The sequence below is a fragment of the Amphiura filiformis genome, chromosome 8 (assembly GCF_039555335.1).
Source record: "Amphiura filiformis chromosome 8, Afil_fr2py, whole genome shotgun sequence".
Classification (NCBI taxonomy): domain Eukaryota; kingdom Metazoa; phylum Echinodermata; class Ophiuroidea; order Amphilepidida; family Amphiuridae; genus Amphiura; species Amphiura filiformis.
Window position 1 is genome coordinate 40,895,100 of NC_092635.1, and position 20,557 is coordinate 40,915,656.

Consider the following 20,557-nt stretch of genomic DNA (forward strand, 5'->3'; position numbering starts at 1 on the left):
TAAGCTAATTTGTAATTCCAATTGGTACGGTAGGTTCCAGAACTGATAAACAGGGCTCAATCGAAATGTTCTGATGCGTGAAGCATTCCAATTACGAATACGGAATAGCTCACTCACATCTGTTTGACCCCACAAGAAAACCCCATTTGAACCCATCTCACTCAGTCATTGTTGCCGATGCATTATACATGTTATATGCAGTGAACGAAGCACGAAGGTGTGGTGAATCAACGCGCCAATGTGCTTGAGTTTTAAAATATTACGTTTAGCTAACGGATAAACACTTCATTGATAACACATATAATACCATCTAATAATTGCTGTATGTTGCTCCATTAACTCGTAAAGAAAACATACTTTCAAACAATATCAAAAACCGGGATCTAAAGTTTCACAAACAACTAAAGTTAAATAGTCATGTGAACATGATGAAACCATGGTAAACGATCTTATGTTATAAACTGAACTAAATATACTGAAATGAGCGGTAATATATTCAATCTATGATTGCACAGAAACACAGACATGACAGGTGGTGAGTGCAGCTTAGTTATAGTGTAGGGCAATACATTCAAAGTTGTTTTCACCTATCGCTATGGTAATTAATCCTGTTACATCACTACTACTGCGGCGAATACTTTCATAATATGAGCGGTCCTTTTATGCACTCTGATTTGCTTGGTGGCCCTTTTGCTGAGAATGGAATAAATTACGCAAAGCTTTGACGAGGCAAATAATTATCGAAGACTTGAACCAACCCACTTTATTCAGCCAACAATAAATGTAATAAGCTAGTAGTCACGATAACAGTAATGTTGTTTGTGATGATGGAAAAATAATCAGTAAAATATGAGAGGTAAGTATTACAACTCGAAGTAGTTCGCGAAAGATAATTCGACTGTTCAGTGCCAGAAGTGGGTAAGTGCAAAAGCTGCCACGTGTAGATGAGTACAATATACTGTGTGTAAATTACCAAATGTTCACAGGGCAGCAGTCGAATTGTCAATACACAAGAGGAGGGTTGATTAAACATTTATCATCATAATTATGGTTATTACGTATCATTAAATAATTCGTATCTGGTTACTTTCAATTTAATAATATTATGTTATGTATTTTGCTTTGTTGATGCCGTTAACAACATGACACATACTCGCTGGGCTGGGAAAACCTCATTATGTAATTCGAAAGATCAAATGCAAAACCTAATAAGCAACAAGAGGACACCAGTTACATAAACCTCATTATAACGATGGTCATTTATAGACACTTATGTAAAGAGTAAAGACAGCAGAAAAGCTAACGCAGCTGTTATAAATACGCCTATAGTTTCAGAACTAATAATAATTTGTTTTCGCAATATTTTAACATAGAAAGAAGAAAAATTATTTACGCGTATTTGGATACCCCAGTTGTCTAATTTCATTCCATATTAACAACACAGTGTTTTTAAAGAAAAATACCCGAATTTAAAAGTTGCAGCTACACTGAGCTAAAAAAAATCTTATAATTTTTCACAAGGTTATATCTTAAAATCATGTTTATTAAAATGAACCAAATTTACACACAGGGTTACTTCAATACTCTACTCTAAAGACATGTCAGATTGTCAGTAACCAAGCATCCAGCTGACACAACAGCAAAATGCACTGACATTTGCACTTTGGAATTACATACATTATGAGTTTCTTCTCGCTAAAAGAAATTGAGTAAGTCACTACAGATTTCTAGTCAAATTGGATCAGAATTTGACCCGGAATGAGCCAAATTTGACATGATATTGTTAAATTTGACCGGATATCTAGCGAGATATAAATCTAGTTAAATTCGACTAGACCTTTGGAAGAGTGCTTTCTCAATTTTTTCTCAGCCATGTTCTCGACAAGCTATCTTATTCCAAAACTTCGTATCGTATATTCGATCATTGCCATGTGCAACTTGTATATTTTTGCTTGTCAGATAAGACGTTCTTCCTGAATTTGACATGAAGCAACAATACCTTTTATCTTTTGAAAGACGATAATGTGGACAAGGAGGTAATTGTTCTTTACACAAAGGGTAATTGTTTACTTCGTTAATCTTGATCTTTTTTATTTTTTATTTGTCTATTGCCTTCCGTCTGGTCATTATTTTCCTATTCGACTTCTCAGTGCCAGAAGTGTGTAAGTGCAATAGCTGTCATGTGTAGCTGTCATGTGTAGATGTGTGTAATATACTGTGTGTAAATTGCCCAATGTTTACAGGGCAGGTAATGTACTTACCCACTTCTGAGCAGTCGTTTTCTTTGTTTTTGATTTTTTGCTTTTACTATTACACAAACAATGTATGAGCATGCATATTATGTGTTTACATTAGATATGATCAAATTGAATTTGAAATGACTTACACCCGGGATTTACATGACTCGCCACATAAAGGTAAACAACGAATTGCCCTTCTGAAATTGCCCGAAACTAAGATCAAAAACCCTATGAAATGTTCTTACAATAACAAATAAATCTGTCATTATTGCATTTATATTTTGTGTCTGGTTAAAGTATTTTTGTTTTTCACGGATGTCCAAAAGAAGCGTTTTTGGTTCTCTATAGGTCATCTTGCAATGGTGCATGAAGGTAGTGCATTTCAGCGGAAATACCATGTTTGTCTGGCTAAGTCAAGTCTGTCGGTGACTCAACTTGGCGATGTAAGGCACAACATGCATATAAGGTAGTTTACACAGTGTCTCGATAATAATCAAATCCTAAAATTGGTCGGTTTTATAAATTCTTTCAGATCGCAAACGCAATATTAATGTAAAAATTAATGTTATTGCGACACATTATGTTATAATTTAATATTTTGAACATAACATGAATGAGAGTACTCTCATTCGAAATTATTCAATTAGACTCCACAGTTACGGGAAATAACAGATTTAAAGCAAATTGCATTGGACTATTCTGCGATCTTATTCCATTTTTCTTCTAAATATAATGCTCATATAAATCATATGCACCAATAGTTCTCTTTACAGCTCTCTGAGGTACGAAATAGTGATCTACAAAATAAGTACCCATTGCATTACATTACATTACATTACATTACATTACATTACATTACATTACATTACATTACATTACATTACATTACATTACATTACATTACATTACATTACATTACATTACATTAAATGAAAGTACTGCCCGGGCGTAACGAGTTTCAATTTTATTAGGACTCTTTTATGGGACACCTTGTTAATAGATATAAATAAATTCTACCCTAACACGCTTTAACACTGAACTGTATGGGATCAAGACTATAGCTGACACTACCAAGATTTCAAAGACATTTATTTTGTCAATTTAATGTGTCACATACATAAAGTTACACTAAAATTACTTTCAAGTGTTGTCCCAGTGTTCTCTGACCAAAAAATAAAAACATTAAATTTTTCGAACAATCTTTATATCTTTTATAATAGCTCAAAGCAGTAATCCTCTGATGACAGGCCCCATGTCACAGGGGAAAAAGTTATCAAAATAGTATAGAGTTTCCCAAAGTTGCTTTATAGCATATTCTCAAAATTGCATTAAGTTATTCAAAGGTTTCCCAAAATTAATTAACATATTCTCAAAATTGCATAACCTTATTCAAAAGTTTCCCAAAGTTGCTTAACATTTTCTCAAAATTCCATAAGGTAATTCAAAGTCTCACAAAGTGTGCTTAACATTTTTTTCAAAATTGCCTGAAGTTGCTGAAAACACGCTTTTTAAAATTACTCAAAATTCCTTCACCCTGCGCACGAACTGCGTAAAGTGAGCGCGGATTGTACAAGTTGCAGAAAAATGTTCAATGTGGCCAGGCAATGTCAGGCAGCTTTGCGCACTTTTACGAACTTTTACCTAACATTATAAAATGTTGTGAAGTGTCAGACGTTTTTGGACAATTTGGACAACTTTGGGCAACTTCCCCTGTGACATGTGACCTGATGACGGACGGACGTTGTTTGCAGACGACAAAATCAAAATGGATTCATTAGGCTTTACTAAACTGCTAAAATTGTGACACTTTCTGTCAATAGGACAGGTTTCTAAATAAGAGCGAGCAGCCATTGAAAGAAGTACTATTTGGCCAACGGTTCTTTAGATATGCCTATAATTTTTCTAACATATTTGAACGCCAGTTGGGCAGTTCATTTTTCGAACATCGTGTGACTTATGTGACTATCACATTTAGTTTCGTTGCCGGGTGTAAATGCTGTTCCAGGGTGGATCAGACTGACTCATTGCCAGCTAAATAGGCCAAAGCAAAGTCAGGGTCTTAGAAAAGTAGAAATGGAAGCCAACAAGAGCTGTCTAAACTTTTTATAGTCACTCTTATTTCTCTATACTCGTCCCAGTGTGCACTTTTATGCAGTTGTCACAAAGTGTACTTAGGTACTAAGATGCCAAAGTACTTATTCTAAAATAAATCAGATTTGAAAATAAACTATCAAGCAGCATCAAGCAGGTGTAATAGTCTTAAACAGTATAATCAAATTCCTGTCAGTCAATTTAATGTATTTATTTATAAGTTCGAATGTTTGTTGCATGGGTATTCAGTATAGAATTATGACAAAGCTTCATCTTGAAGCATGAAGCAGTGCCGTAAACGGCCAACATTTCGGGGGGAGGGACAAACTTGCAAAATCATCCCGCTTACTATGTTCACAAAAAACCTTATGCTTCAGGGACAAATGCGCGAAGTGTACCAAAATTTTGCAATTGCAATTCTAAATGGGCCAAAATGAGGATACTTTTCGCCCAAAACAGGACAAAGGTCAATTTTGTCATGGTATTTCGAGCTGGGGGCATCTTGTCCCCTACCCCAGTCTGTTAGCGTCTTTACGCAACTGTCTCTAAGGAAAGTCAGTTTAATTGTGTCCCTTATGTTAATGTGGGTCTGAAGACGAGACCACTGTTGATATCAATTAAATCTGACATCTGCGAAAGGAAATCCCAGGCCATGGTTTGCCTTGTATTCATAGACAAAACAAGTTGCTCTTAGCCTTTGAATTCAGAAATAAAAGGTGATGAAAGCCTTCTGTCTCTCCCAATCCACAAGGGCCGTGTTGCGTGTTACAAGGGCAAATGCTATATTTCCATGTCTCCTGCACTAACAATGACCTATGTCAAGACATCAATCATTATTAAGTATTTTGGGTTTATATTTATATCAATTGTCTTTATCTTATCATAAGATAAAATCATAGCATTATTCAACTAGTAATATATATTAGTTCTTTCAGTTATGAAGCCAAAAATACACTAGATACACAGCATGGTTTAATCTTTGTACACAATTAAAACCCTACAGTGAACAACTATCATGTCATTATGTCAATAAGCAACTCATTCGCGATAACATCTTCAGACGTCAGTTACAACCTCTCATTACCTCTTATGACGCTTTTCTCTATATCCTTCATCATGTTTATACCCTTTGTGCTGTGTTTACAGGTCCATCTTACTTCAAAGGAATTGATGCTGAATTTAACACCTTTCTTACTCCATATTAGCAAGGTATATGGTCAATTCCAGCGAAAGCGGGACAAAATTCTCTCTATGTTAACTATCCACTTTAAAATGTCATTAATAAAGGAAATCACGTTATTGATGGAGCATATCATGTCACGTCCAATGTGCTCTCTTTGTGCATATAGGCCTTTACTAGCAAGTCATACCAGGGGACAAGTTATGATAGCTTAAATGAATTGGCGTTACCCACGAATTCAAAGATAAAGCATCATATATGTCATTGAATGTCCTTCAATCAAAATGAAATTATTACCGTTAGAAAGACGTTTGCATGCTCTCTCATCATATGTAAAACGATTGAATTCCACCAAAGTTTGTGGACTCTAGAGGCCATTAAGTCAATTTGGCTAATAATTTTGTTACCCGCGTATCAAAAATAAAATGATCGTTCTGAAAATGTTAAGCGAATATGCCATAATGACTATATCATGAAACGAAGTTTCATTCTATAATTCTGAGGTCCAAGTGATTATTTTATGCAAATACGTTTTACCCATAAAATTCCATAAAATCAAATTTGACGTTACCCACGTATCAACTGTTACCCACGAGTCCAGCAAATATAATTGCCATAACTTACATTAACATTTAATGACTTTGGACACTGAATTTAGTTTGACAAGCGCTTAAAATTGTAAATCGCAAAAATACGTTCACCGCTTTAAAAAAGAATCTACGACGGTTTAAACTTTTGTTACCAACGAATCCCGAATAGATGCTAACCTTGAAAAATAAGGAGATTGTTTATTTTAAGTTTAAATCAGCACATATTCAAGCCATGGGTATGCTATAATTTTGACAGTACTTACAGTTTATACACCTAAGAAACGCAAACCCCAAACGGTACTATAGTACTTATAGCTTTACCCACGAATTCGGCGTTACCCACGAATCCAAGGATTTACTCGTAAATTATATGTTTCTTATGCATCTTAACATTTTGAAAACATGCGAAATAGGTTCTAAAATAGTCCTGTTTAATAGCGTCCTCTTGAAGGTATACTGAAGCTGTATCATGAGGTTTTGATTGATTATCCTAAATTACCATTTTTTGGGTAAATGCAATTGGTTAGAGAAACGGGAATCATTGAAACACAATGGAGGAATAACCGCATGGTGGTTTCCAACCTTCTGTAATATTTTCTATTTTGCCGCTTACCAATACATACCTTCAAATATGTGTTACCCACGAACATTTTGGTTACCCACGAATCCCTACTTAAATTATAGTTAACAATGTATTGATAGTGTTTTAGTTCATAGGAACTGTCAAACACGAGTTAATAGAATATTGCTGCATGAAAATATGGAATGATTTTACTAAAATAATAATATAAAACTGTTTGCTCTGTCTATTTGAATTTGGCAACTTCATTATTCTCAAAATTTTTATACCCAAAATGCCATAATGATCCATTCTAAATATTCCATGTAGTCTGTAGTTTGATTAAAATTCATTTTAGTGCCATTGCAGCCTGAATTATTGACATACGGAAAAGTATTTTTTATTTTTATTTAAAAAAATTATTAGGAATTGCTATTTTCTAGACGCTGTTACCCACGAATACATCCGAGATCCTCATCCTGCGACGAGATACAAAATCTAACTTTACATTTATATGAAGCATTTATTCTAATCTTTCGAAATAATACAGTAATGTTAAATGATAGCCACTTTGGAAAGAGTTCGAAGAATTGACACAATCTTAACTGTACACCTGGTTCTTTCTTAAAATTTGTAATAACCAAAATATTTCTTTGTAGATATATGTAATAAAATTCTATTTTACGTTCAAAGTCTTCACCGATTTCTAGTGTATATGAGTCACACATAAAATATTGAAAGATATTAAAGAAAGTGACATTTTATGGCGTACAACAGGTGAAAAATGCTTGAATTCGTGGGTAACATGCATATGCGCATTTAACACTTTATTTGGTCTAGCAAGAAAAGTTATTTTTCAATCCGATGGCACTTCCATCTGATGATTCACTAGACATGATCGTCTCATTTGATAAGTCTAGAATTGAAAAGGAAAACATTTTCAAAATGGCCCCCAGAGAGAATTTTGGCCCGCTTTGGCTGGAATTGACCATATATATACTTGTCACCCCATTCGCAATCAGGATTGGGCCCAACAACATCACTAGTATATACCTATCGCCTAGAATGTATTGTTTGCTACATGTTTACAAGTAATTGTGTACCACTTAAATACAGTACACTGATAAGGTTACTGACGTTACCATAGTTACTCTATACTGGTATTGAAACAATATACTAATTGTCGTCTTTTTCTGGAAGTACCATCATACACTGCAAAGGTCTGGATCCCTTTGAAGTGCTCAAGAGGGAAAAAGTAGCCTATAGCCTACTTGTCACCATATTTGCAAGTAGAATTCGACCCAACGTACCGTACAGGTTTACAAGTAATTGTGAATCACTTTAATGCAGTCGATGCTGCATTAGCATGGATTTAATAGGTTACTGATGTTGCTCTATATTGGAGCTTCTTGGTACTGAAAAATGGACTTATTCGTTCTAGTTGTCTTCTGGAAGTATCCTGATACACTGCAAATGTCTCAGAACACGTCGGCATCGGAGCAGTTCAACAGGATTTGATTTTGATGGCGATTATATGTTGAAGCTCATGAATCATATTAAATTATTTGACTTTGTCAAGTCTGTGTGGGTTGAAGATTTGCTGCTTGTACAAGAATGATGTTTCCAAAGAAGACGAAACAAAAATCAAAACAACAACAAAACAATAACAACAACAACAACAAAAAATAGAACGCATCCATGTATTCAAAATGTAAGATTTTGAACACGTGTTCGGAAAATTTTTAATACCTCCAGAATAAAATCTGTTAACTTATTGAATACATCGGATAATATTTTTATCGTCTTCATGTGGAAACATTTATACAAACATCTGCAGTACGTTCTTGTAGACATGTACCAAAAAGTAATTACCCCCTTTAAATAATGGTCATTACTCATAAACGGTAAATTGTACGCCAAATTTGGGATATGCAGTCAAAGCAGCTTTTATTTCTGTGCATTATGACACCTCATTTGTTGCAATGGTCCCAATATTGACGTCGCAGTGTACATTTAAATGAACGTAACCCAAGATTTGAAAGTTACAGCAAAGTCCTATTGCCTTGTATTCAGTATCCATATGGAAAAAAATCGGCACTCATTGGATTATTCTTCTTGTTTCGTGAATTTGGAGGAGGTCAAAACATGTGATAATCAATACAAAAAGTCTTTATTCACATTAGTGGTCATTGTTTACTTAATCCCGTATTAAAACATTACAAGTTCGATGTTTTCTGTGACTAAGAAGGTCACAAGAAGGGTAAGACCAAGGGTTACATCTGTTGTGAACATCTCCCAATTAGTAAAATTTGCATCTAAATTGACCACTGAAAAGACAACTAGGACCTTGTTGGTCAGAAAAGAATAAACCAATGAAAGCTGAACAGATTTCCTGCATTAGATACTGAATACAACATGTACAAGACAATAGGATATTGCTACAACGTTCAAATCTTGGGTTACTTTTATTTAAATGTACACTGCGACATCATTGCAACAAAATGAGGTGTCATAATGCGCAGAAATGAATTCCATATTTGGCATAAGATCAGTCGTTTAGGAATAATGGCCATTATTTAAAGGTTGGTAAGTACTTTTTGGTAGATGTTTAAAAACAGAATCCGCAACCAACAGACTTATCAAATAATATGGAATCGCCAATAGAAATATTTCCTTAAAGCATTCAGACGGATCCAGAACAGGTCCGAGATGTTGAGAAATTTACAGTGTACTTATAGAAGAAGAAGAAAATTAGTATGTTTCAGTACCAGTATAGAATAACCATAAACGTCAGTAACCTAATCCTTGCTAAAAGATTAGACTGCATTAAGTAGTACACAAATACTTGTAAACCTGTAGGAAACAATAAATTCAGGCGATAGGTATATACTAGTGATCTCGTTGGGTCGAACCCTGCTTGCGAATGGGGTGACAAGTATACTTAGCTAATATGGAGTAAGAAAGGTGCTAAATTCAGCACCAATTCTTGAAAGTATAAACAGGGACTTGGATAGACAGCAAAAAAGGTGTAAACATGATAAAGGTGTAAATGTAGCAACAAAATGTAACAAAGGGCCATAATAGTTAGTGAAAATACTGTAGTTAGCGTCTGAAGACATTATGGCTGAAGTTGCTTATTATTCACCATTAACTGAACCAGGTCTCACTAAATCTCACTATTACAACCACTGCTCGTGCATGCTTTGCACGTGATGCGATGACGCAATCAGCCTAAGTCATATATACCCAGGAAATCGTTGACCGGGCCAACGTCACCCGTGTGGCTACAGGTCGGTGATCTTCTGCGTGGCATGAGAGGGGTCCGAGGTTCGAATCCTGGGGGTACCAAGTGACTTCTTTGTTCAACTTCTCTCTCCCTTCCGATAGCCTTAAGTCCAGTTACGGTTATTTATGTACAATGATTACATCATGCTCTAGTGTATTTTTGGCTTCATATATCACAATGTTATAGGATAATGCCTGTGGGTTATGAACATCTGCCATTGTCTGTCGATAATTAGGCTAAATAGGGTGAAGATTTGCTATCACCTCTTCTTCAGGGCGCCATACGGCATCCTTTAGCCTAATTCTCGACAGATGGCTCGTTGTCCACCGGATTGCCATATTTGATGTTGCATAATTATATCTGGCCACTGGATTGGATACCGATTTCAGTGGCCATGATACCCATGATATCGATAATTTTCAATATTCTTTCTGATTGAGTCCAGGTGTTTCTCTTCAGGTTTAGTTCTTTCTACCGTTTTAGTGACTTCAGCACAGGTGATGACCAGCTGGATGATGACTCTTGGCCTGGATTATTCCGGGGATTATTCCTTTAATTCCTAGGTGAATAGCCAGCACCAAGTAATAGTGAATGTAATAAATGTCACATAATTACCTCCCTCTGAATTTATGTGTCTGTGTCTCTGATAACATGAAACTTGAATTCGTTTTTAAACCGATTGGGAAAATTTTGAGGCCCCTATTCAATAAAATCATTTTAGATCAATAAGGAATACGGTATTGCTGATATTTATCTATAGGCAAAGGTGATGCATGCTGGGAATGAAAAGAGTTCAAAGCTATTGAATTCGGCACCCGCGACGGCGTATTTGAGCCCTTTTCATTCCCAGCATGTATCAGATTCGCTATCAGCAATATACTATTACCTTTATATGTTGTGCAATTATTTTGTATTTAGTTGAAAACAGTGTTCCGCTTTACATGTTTGACCCGTATGTCACATTTGAAACGCCAGCTCCCATATGGATAAAGTTGTGAAGAAATGTCTTATCTCTCCTTTAGATAATCTTCAGGAAAAGATTGAAAAGACGTTGTGACAATACACAGCCTTGTCGAACCCCCGTGCCAAATATAGCTCCGATCACCATGATCACATTAGATTAGAACGATACATACGGGACACACCCTGTTCTTATTTGACACTAGTCGAACTCTCTATGTACAGGAAAGGAAAGACATCAACCATTGGATAATAAATTACATACAAACATATTTTTGTAATAAAGAAAGATTGTCTATCTGATTAAATCTCATGTAATAATAAAAGAACACGTATGTTTAGAGTACAACATATTATCTTACCCCACCCAATCTCGTGCACCCGTGGATGACACTACTATCTTGCGTAGTCACTCGCTACTGCCTCCAGGTATTGGTCCTACCTTTTCCGTAAAAATTACATCTTTATTAGCTTTGATAACTTCTGCGTTAAATTCTATTTTGTTAGTGTTACCTTCATTGATAAATTCGCCATATGATAGGAACGGTTTATGTTTAGGAAATTGAGTTTGCCTTGGGTTAGATCGAAAGGTGTCAGTAACTGGTACAAGTAATTGGCTAACAGACTAATGATATTAAGAAATTGGGGGTTTAATATATCAGGTGAATCATCTATCAATATCTTAGGGTTTGGAGACATTGAACATAATGATGTTAAGCTGTTCCTGAAGGGGACACATTCTATTAACATAACTACCGCACGATAATTATTGTGTGCACTGAAAAAATGGCGTCTTGTCAAGCTTTTGGAAACAGTGTCTTGCAAATAGTCTTGTCTTCAGCAATAGAAAACTTACCAAATTAAAAATATAGGTCTTTGTCTTGATTGACGAAAAATGACAAGACTTGCAAATATACATGTCTTATAAGAAGAAGCCCCGCCAGATCAATTTTTCTGGGGTAAACCAAACCTGCCTGGTTATCAAATTAATCAGTGATAAGTTTATCTATGAATTTGTTGGGAAGGTGGAAATTGATGCAATAACGTTAAAACATTAATTACCACCTGTCAAATTCAGAGATAACATTGTCATTGATTAATTTGATAATCAGGCAGGTTTGGTTCACCCAGAAATAACTGCAATGGCAGGGCTTCATCTTTACAATAACAAACTTACAAAATAGAAACATGGGTCTACGTCTTGACTGTAGAAAAAGGACAAGGCTTGTAAATTCACATGTCCTCAACAATAGGAAACGTATGTCTTTGTCTTCATTGAAAAAAGGCAACGACAGTCATGTACACATTTGAGATGTATTCTAGCAAGTCGTGTCTAGTTTGTGTCTCACCGCACATCGTCATCATCCCTATATCTTCGTGTCAAAAATTGCCGTGATAGTGCAGCGAATGCTCTCGTTTTCCAAGAGCTACGCATCGCGATTTTGTTCGAGATGGGTCGAGCGACTCAGGCTAAGCATACCATGACTATCATATGAGATACCACAGAGTTTCTATATTCTACACATTATTACGATTTGTGCATGCTCTAGTATCCCATATGATGTTTCTATTACAAGAAAAATCGATTTGTTTTCAGGTAAAACCAGGGTTTTGTTTCCAGTACACTCACTCGAAAAGCAATACACTAATTAGCGGGGCCTTGCAGCTTACTGTGGATATCTTTTACTGCATTTTATAAGTAAAGATTTTGAAATCCAAAGTAAAAATTGTGATATATTTAATTTTGAGAATTACAATTATACTTTATAGGTATAAAGGAACACGTTTAGTCCATTCAGTTAAGTTCAGGTGCAAGTCCTATAACACAATGCATATGTAAACTTCCTTTATCTGTGTCAATAATAGAATATTGATTTCAACGGAGTATTGAGCTGTATGGAAAAAATATTTATAATACAGGGTGTTGACACTGTGCACCGGTGGGGAAGCGTCTCAAACACGGTTCTCAGGCAAGATGGACACATAATTATATTTCTTATGTTTTCTATTGTGAAGATATGTCTCATTGATGCTAAGACATGATTTTTACAGTGATGGACACATGTGCGTATTTCTAGGCAAACGTTCATTGACTGTGTTTGTGGGTGGAGGTGCGCGGTGCTTTTGTGTGCTATAGCGCAATCCTGTTAGGACTGTTTTTCAAATATTGTGGCGAATGTTTTTCAACTATTGTGACGGATATAATGTGGGAATATTAATTGTTATAAGTGGAGGAGGTGCAGTAGCTGTGTATGATTTATGGGTGTGAGAGCGCATATTTTTAGACTGCAAAAACAGTGTTTAGAGAGTGATATATTTTGTTATTTGTGCAGAAATAGGCCTCACCGTGACCGTATGTATGACTCAATGTCCATAATCATGATAATGTATTCGCTAATTGGCAATGTCAAAACAAGACAATTGACAAAGGAACTATAAAAGGGAACAACATGTAGTGAATGCCGTAAAGAGCTATAAAGGACATATAAAGGTGGTTTATGCAGGGGTGTGGGGTTCCCGGGGTGGAGTGGAGTGTGGAGTGGTGGGACGGGTGCTTAATCTTGTGTGGGGGAAAAGAAAAATGAGAAATGAGAGAAATATAATCATGTGCATGTTCTGCACACACACACAACAGTTTTTATTCTGAAGTGCAAAAGCAGACATTGTGCTTTTTAGCGTAGGCCTAATTAACGAAATTTGTAAAAGGAGGTTAACAGGAGGTACGTGAAAGGCTATGTTAAAGGCCCATTCAGTGATTTGCTCATCCGGACGATCGTAAAAATCATCAAAATTCAGATTTTGGTACCTTTGTAATTGGCATAGATGTGCTAACATAGCCTGCTAGTGGTTCGGTCGAAAGCCGTGTATTTTAGACAAAATAAAGCATTTGCATGATTCTGGACTTTTGATACTGACAGTACAAAAAGTCCGACTCGAGATCGAAAGAAGCTCACTCTCCACCGTACCATGCGCGTTGCGTATTGTTTCTACTACTTATTACATCAGTAGCTACTATTTTAAACAAAATACGCAATTTTAACTGTTTTTCATATTTGAATTGACCGTTAGTTTGCCTCGGTGACCTTTAATTGCTTATTTTGTTTTCTACTACAAAAATTAAGCGTCTGTTTTAAATCAATTTAGACTCTACTTCCCCGTGTTAGAAACACTGGACTAGGAAGTTTTTCCAGTCGATTGGTGGCGCACTGTACGAAAATCTCGATTTTCTCGAGTCGATCTGAGTTGAAGTAGAAAACCTTTCTAAAGCTTCTGTTTTTTGACTAATTTGTCGATGCATTCAGGGGAAAAGTGGTTTAATGAAATTCTGTAGACTTATTCTTTATTTCTAAGCAACTCTGACAAATTTCCATTTTTTTTAATGTTCCTGTGAAATCACTGAAAGGGCCTTTAACACGTTGCAATTAAAGCCATAATGTGTAATTTGCTTCACAGCGACGCCTTCAATTTTATTCGGATTTCTACTTTATGCCCAGTGGTGTACTAAAAAGACAAATAACAGTAAAATTAAACTTTTTATATTAAAACCGGGGCGACCCGGTTTTATTCAGAGTTCACCGATCGAGTGCTTGTATACAGGTCGAGCGCGATGCGAGCGTAGTACAGGCATTGTAGGCGCTGGAATGAAATCTCAATTTTCTTTGTTATACCTCATTTGTTTAGCTCGAATTAAAAGGGGATAATGTGATTAGTGAAAGCAAACATTTAAATAGGAAGGAATCTATTCTTTATGCAAATCACACATTATTGCTTTAATCGGATTATAAGATGCTTGCTTTATAAGTAAAGTGTAATATGTACAAGATCTAAGAATAATCTTTGTATCTGCGATTATGTTGTAGCAACCATCTGTGGTTTTCCGATGTAAGGGTCTATTCTTGTGGCAGAGAAAGGAAATGTACCCCCGTATGGCAGCCGGATTGACCCTTCATGCCCGCACTGGAATTAACAGATTAACCCGGCAGGTATTATTAATAGACTAGGCGCGAATGACAGGCCTGTGACTAGTAAGCGAAAGCCTAAAGTGATACAAGAGAGAAAATTAAGACCAATTAAAGAGCCATCTTGGTGAATTTCATTATCTAATCAACGCTTGTTAGTCACTTGATTAGAGTGTTATTGTTTAGAGATAGACGCTGAGTGAATCTTCACCTCCCGTTTCACCTGCTATATACTAAATCTTTAATGCAAGGAAGGTCTGGCTTTTTAATACAAAACAATTAGCATAATATAATCTAACTGCATTCAAACTTACTTAATTTGAATATTGTTTGCTGATTATATCTTAAAGATTGTCTTTTATTTTGATTTTAAACTTACTACTTTTTAATGCTCAAATTGGGCCTAATGCTCAAATTAAGAACAAAATATTCCTCAGTTTATACTTCAGGTCGTATATTAAAGTGTGCCCTAATACATGTACCAAAATTGGAATATATTGTTAATGCAAAGGTTTACTTTAACACAAATGTTTTTCTCAGAAACTTTAGTTTCAACGAAGGTAAGTTTGTGGGATACGTACGTCGTAACATCCCCCAACTTCCTGTCTAGATAGGCATGCCGATTGATGAAAATAAAATGCTTATAAAAGGGACAGTTCGTTTGGCTGAATCTTTTATGATAGGTATGCCGATTGATGAAAATAAAAATGCTTATAAAAGGGACAGTTCGTTTGGCTGGAACTTTTATTCAACTGTAACTGTAAGTGTGCCGTAGGAATTTTGCAAGATATTACAATTGGGAATATACCCTCGGTTAACAGGTTTCATTTTAGCCATAATATCCATAAGTATGTTAAAAAAACCATAGATCAGAAAAGTACCACTGTTATTTTGCGTAATGCGTGTGCTAAGTAATGTTAAAACGGCCTTTTTTGATAAGGATATTTCCCAAAAGTTGTCAGTTTCTTTAAACAGATCGGTCCTTGAGAGAAAAGACATATTCACTTATTGACGGCATCATGGCCATTTTTGCGCAAACTGTGTGTGCTTAGTCAGCTGTTTAACAGCAGTAGCCAGGGTACATCATCCACACCAGGTAAAGAATTATTTTGTATATGCATCAGTGATCAAAGCAGCTGAGAGTAGCTGCTTTTTTATGTCTGAACTATGCAAGGCATTCACAGCTGCTATCAGTATGATAGCGCTGATGGGTTGGCGCCAAGATAGTTGTTAACCTCATGCTTGAGCTCAGCCGATTCTGGTTAGAGGTAATTGGACCAGGTAGAGCATTCCATAGGTGAGTTGAGGATAGAAGGAATGACCTCTGGTGGCTGACCAGGTTGGATCTTGAGATTTTGACTTATATTGGCTAAAAACCACTCGCTAATAACGTAATGTAATTAATTCAGCTCTTGAGTTCAGTGATTTGTTTTTTAAAATAACAGGCTAAATCTTATTGTTGAAGGTCGAGTCGCTCAATGTCAGTATAGAATAGTAAACTCAGTGACAATATTGATCGCATTCCTCAACACATTGATTGCATATTATGTTCCTAGTTATGATAAAAATACACTGCATATGGTGGTCTGGTGGTGTATTCTTTTGTATTGATTATATCGCAAATCCTTGAATATTTTCGTTATTTTTGTTATTTGTTAAACACTTTCGTAAGACTTGCAGTTGAATATATGTGTTAAAAGAATATGATAATCTTGAAAACCCAAACTGCGTATTGAAATCAAAAACTGATTTAAAAAAAAAATCGAATTTTCTTGAGTTGATAACGTTAAAGAGCTAAAGAGTAATGAGCATGAGCAGATGCCGCATTCGTAGGAGGAATAAAACGTATCTTTTTATCGTACAGGTGGTGTGCTTAGGCTGAGTCGCTCGGCCTATCTCGAACAAAATCGCCATGCGTGGCTGTTGAAAAGCTAATGGATTCGCTCTACTATCATGGCAATTTCTGACACGAAGATATAGGGATGATAAAGCTATGCAGGAGAGCAAACTCCTCCAGAACATTTTGATGGATATTATGGGGAAGGCAAAGAGTAAAGTGTCCTTAAAATGACTAAAATTTTGACAAAAAATTGACAAATGGGGACGAAAATCCTGGCTACGCTACTATACTGAAGAGGTTGCCGAAAGGTTGGCACTATAATGTAATTAGGATATTGCCGAAAGGTATAGTCAGGCTCCTCAAAAAAGTCCGTCGACAAACTGGTGAGGGTATAAAGACACGTACATTCAAACGGCATAGATCTGTTGGGCAAGTGTGCTCGGTAAGTGTGAGCCTTTGACTAGATATCAGATGGTACAGGTATCCTGGGATAAAGATATTGTCGGTTGTTAGTTAAGTATCCTCAGAAAGACTGGTCCACAAAAAGGGGGACTGAGTAAAGCATGACAACATCATACTATTAGTATTATAGTAGCTCTATTACGCAAAATGCATGTGGTATTAAGTGCCGGCCTTTGACAGACTATAAGGATATTGCGGAGAGGTTGTCAGCCCGGGGTTGTCAGTCTCCTCAAAGAGGTCGGTCCAAAAATAGTATTAGACCGGGTCATCATAATGCATGTTCATTTAACGATTTTAAAACTCTAGGCCTAACATGTCTGGGTTTTGGTCGGGAAAATTACTGATTACCTTTTTAAAGCCATAATTCACGATATCCGTCAAATTTTAGGTTTGTGATTCTTTATCAAAAATAATGAAATAATATTAGTAATAACTGGAAGGCGGGTTTTCTGTCCATTTTAATTTTATAAATAATGAGGAAAATAAAAAATAAAGAGAAAATTATTACCTGCTCTGAATTCAGATAGTATTTCAGAATTGCTCTGTTTTGCACAAAGCACAACGAATTTGTCTGATTACGTATAATAATATGTGTAAAAATCTACAAAAATTACAAATATGCCAAAAAAATCAGGTATATAAAATATTAACCAAATTAATTTAAACAAATCGCACATTACGCCTTTAAGCATAAGTAATGCTGCATCATTGTAGCACAGTGATTGTAGTAAACACACTCTCTTACTCATCTTGCTCCGAGTCATAAAAGGCTCCAAGGGAAACACGATAAGATCAAGAGACCATATATTCCACATAGTTTCCTCCTCAACGAGACTAGTTTTATTAACTTTTGACATCCATGATAAAACAAACATATGTATAAAGTTGATGACTTCTTAAAGATTAAAATTTGCACATTTCAGCCATATTACATTTTTCCATGATTATATACAAATCTATAAAGACATTATAATTTTTAGATAAATTGCACATATCCCTTAGAAACACACAAAGCAACAATAATAGCAAGAAAATCTTAAAATAAAAGTCTTTTCTATAAAAAATATAACTAGGCCAAAATAAAAATATAAATACTTAATTTTGTTAAGTATGTAAAATCAAAATAACTCTCGGTATATTCTTTCCACCATGAAAAAAACCAGTATAGCTTGAACATTATGACAGGCATGAGAATCTTCAGGCTTTTGTCTGAATTCAGGCAGTTTTGTTGTCCTATTTTAGGCATTTTAATTTTTTCAACCTGTTTTGAGCCTTTTAATGCCGAATTCACACGCCTTTTTAGGCAGTTTTTAAAAAACCCATTCTCATGCCTGATTATGGCAAGTACCATTCGCTGCAATGACACAAGTGTGCGAACGTCTGTGACAAATCCGCATGTGTGTGCTACTCTAGAACCTAAGAGTAAAATGGGTTTATCCATTTTAAAGTTCACACTCCCCTGTGAAAGATTTTGAAAATATCTTCTACATGGGAAGTATGAATTTCAAATGGAATTAGCTCATTAACAAACTCTATTTGAAGCTTATCCTTCCTCTGTGTAAGATTGAATCTTTATCTAACACAATAATTGAATGTGAAATTCATACGCCCCCTGTGGAAGCTATTTCTAACCCCTTTCACAAGGGTAGTGTGAATTTGAAATGAATTAGCCCATTCTACTCTTAGGTTCTAGAGTAGCACACACATGCGGATTTGTCAAAAACGATTGCACACCTTTGTCATTACAGCGAATGGTGCTTGCTATATGCTTACGCTATTTATTCTCATTGAATTTCCTCAAAACCGAAGTGTTGATGGAATAGAATTGCTTCTTACTTAAAGCCAGACAATAGTGAAGAAGATAATACTGTGGGTGATGGATAAAATTAGACAACTTTCCAAATTTGACAATGTTCACCTGAGACGTTTCAGGTGATGGAATTAACTTCCCATGTGTGCCCACTTAAGCTCACTTAAATGACGGTCAGGTGTGATGCTGGGGGTAATGGGGTTTGCCTAACTGAGTTATACCGAATCCAACCAATCCATCACTTTTAATGAAAGACATCTTCTAAACTTTTGAGAAATACTTTGACCTCATTCACAATGTCGCAAACAATTAGTCTACACAAATCAGTGATAAATTTGCAGATATATGCACCATTCAATTTAAACTATTATAACATGTGTAACAAGATATAAAAACTTGATTGATGCATTATCTTCATACCATATCTTAACTACCCTTTATAGCTAAATACGATAATGTATAGGCCTATATTCATTGACTGTGCAAGTTTGCGAGACATCCGTAAACAAAGTTGATAACATAAATTAGAAATAGAAAATTGTTTCTTAAACCAGTTTCAACCGTGTTTAATTTGTTGCTTCTTATTTAAGAGAGTGAAAACCACTCATCCAGTTTTGGTACATCACTAATTCGTTATACTGAAGATGGAATAAGAAGGACGCAGTTGAAACGTGCATAGAAACAAATAAGTTTTTCATGCTTAGAGCTACTTCAACAGACTACTTGACCCTTCTCGGAATCCAGCAGAAAATCAAAGCGAAACGGATATTACTTGCAAGAATTTCAACGAGAGGTCGATAGCAATGTTTTTTACACAAAGGAACAAGTTCGACTATCTTACATGGTTGGAATGATAGTAACCATGACATGAATTGAGAGTCCTTAACATCTACCAGGTGGCTTGTACTGTAATAGGAACTGATATGTATTAAAAGCAATGTTGGGTACAGTAGGAAGTTCCAACTGAAATTGACATAGATAAATTAGTCTCATCATTGTCCCTTTGATGGAAAACACATACCAGACATCTTCTTCTTCTTCTTGCGTGTGAAACCTAATAACCGCGAGGCATTTAGAACTCAGGAAGCTTCACGATTGTCTCAGTTTTAGTAACAGGCTAGGTATTAAGCAATGGACATTATACAAACATGACAAATTATTGAAGAATCCGACTTAGAGACGTCTATGGCAAGCTAAGCGGCTCAGAACGTGGGACTAGCTACGCGCAGCTTCTTTCTCGTTACGTGCAGCTTATTAACCAATCAGATTCGCGGTTTTAAACACGTGGAGCTGATGTAAACATCCTCTCTCACAAATATTATGTTGTTAATTTTTGTAAAGGAAAATATCTGTAGTATATCAGCAAAAAATGGTATAGGTGCTATTAAAGTAATATCTGAACAGAATAATGATTGTTCTATATTTAGGGGTCTATCACTTTCTTCGGAAGGTTGTCCCAAAGATAGGGGGTCATACTTTCTTGGAAAGAAAAATAAGGGGAGGGGGTCATAAATTGATAATGACAAAATGTAGGAGTCACAAGATGACTACAGATAGTGTGTTTATTGTATTCAAAAGAC